The 1,507-nt window shown below is 42.3% G+C and overlaps 1 non-coding gene across 1 annotated transcript; it reads left to right on the top strand.

Annotated features, from left to right (window-relative positions):
• The first annotated feature begins 935 nt into the window (after nt 1-935).
• TRNAA-AGC (transfer RNA alanine (anticodon AGC)) lies at nt 936-1,011 on the top strand. Its single transcript has one exon. It is a non-coding gene; the product is annotated as a tRNA-Ala (tRNA).
• Nucleotides 1,012-1,507: the final 496 nt, after the last annotated feature.

The following is a 1,507-nucleotide window of genomic DNA, read 5'->3' as shown; positions in this document are numbered from 1 at the left end:
TCTGCTCCCTCTGCTCTCTCATGCTAATCATCTCAGGAACCAAGAGCGCAAGCTCCCGCTCCATCCCCATTTTATAGTGTAGAAATCCAAACTCTTAATCCAATATACAAAATAGGGAAGTCTCTAATACAAAGTCACTTCTCTGAGGCATGATTGGATTGTACCACCCTACATCAAAAAAGGGTGGGAAAGGCTTAATCCCAAAACCAAGCCCCAGGCTACAACGATCCTGCCTGCCCCCCAACACACATTAATATCACCTGGGCAACGGCCTCCACGTGGGCAACGTTATCTTTTACAAAGTGAGCATAATACATTTTATCTGCCCAACAGTAGTTAATAACTTTCATAAATTTCTCACCCTCCACTCTTGTTCTTTCTCTCTTCCCACAGTTGAGGTTGTTAGACTCATAATTCTTATGCCTAGAAATGTGAGACCAGGAGTAAGAGGAAGGGAAACATTCACAGAAAGCAAGGAAAACTTAATATTGGGATCAGAAATTATGCAGTAAGTAAAATTTTTATAGTTAAATTATATCACAAAATCACCAGATAATACAAATATACCACAAAAGATGAGATAAGCCAATTAAAAATTTCAAAATTTTCTCATAATTTACAAGTTATATGGTTCTGTTACATGATATTGATACCAATTATTAACAAAACAACATGTTTATACCTAATAGATATGCTATAGTCTGGCTCTGCATTTAGAATAATGTTATTTTTTAATTATTGTTTGGGAGCTACTCCACACCAATTTAATTACAATCTTGGCTTTGGGGTTCAGAGTTTCTTTTATTTTCTTTTTCTTTTTGTTCCAGCTTTCTACCTGACTGTAATGTATAAACAATGTTGAGCTCTGCTATGACATAGTACTTCTCATATGCATATGAGTTGCCAGGGTGTCTTGTTAAAATTGAAGATTCAAGGCCCTGGCCGGTTGGCTCAGCGGTAGAGCGTCGGCCTAGCGTGCGGAAGACCCGGGTTCGATTCCCGGCCAGGGCACACAGGAGAAGCGCCCATTTGCTTCTCCACCCCTCCGCCGCACTTTCCTCTCTGTCTCTCTCTTCCCCTCCCGCAGCCAAGGCTCCATTGGAGCAAAGATGGCCCGGGCGCTGGGGATGGCTCTGTGGCCTCTGCCTCAGGCGCTAGAGTGGCTCTGGTCGCAACATGGCGACCCCCAGGATGGGCAGAGCATCGCCCCCTGGTGGGCAGAGCGTCGCCCCATGGTGGGCGTGCCGGGTGGATCCCGGTCGGGCGCATGCGGGAGTCTGTCTGACTGTCTCTCCCCATTTCCAGCTTCAGAAAAATGAAAAAATAAAAATAAAAAATTGAAGATTCAGTTTAAGTATGTCTATCAAGCTCCCTAGTGATGCCAGTGCTATAAGTTAAGGATTTTAATAGAAGATTCTATATAGCACATTTTAAATAATGGTGACTGAAATTATTGATAGATATATTTATCAGTTTAAGTAAGTTGAATTCTACTTTTAGTTTACCA

The sequence above is a fragment of the Saccopteryx leptura genome, chromosome 1 (assembly GCF_036850995.1).
Source record: "Saccopteryx leptura isolate mSacLep1 chromosome 1, mSacLep1_pri_phased_curated, whole genome shotgun sequence".
NCBI classification, from domain to species: Eukaryota; Metazoa; Chordata; class Mammalia; order Chiroptera; family Emballonuridae; genus Saccopteryx; species Saccopteryx leptura.
This window is presented reverse-complemented; position numbering and strand designations above follow the sequence as displayed.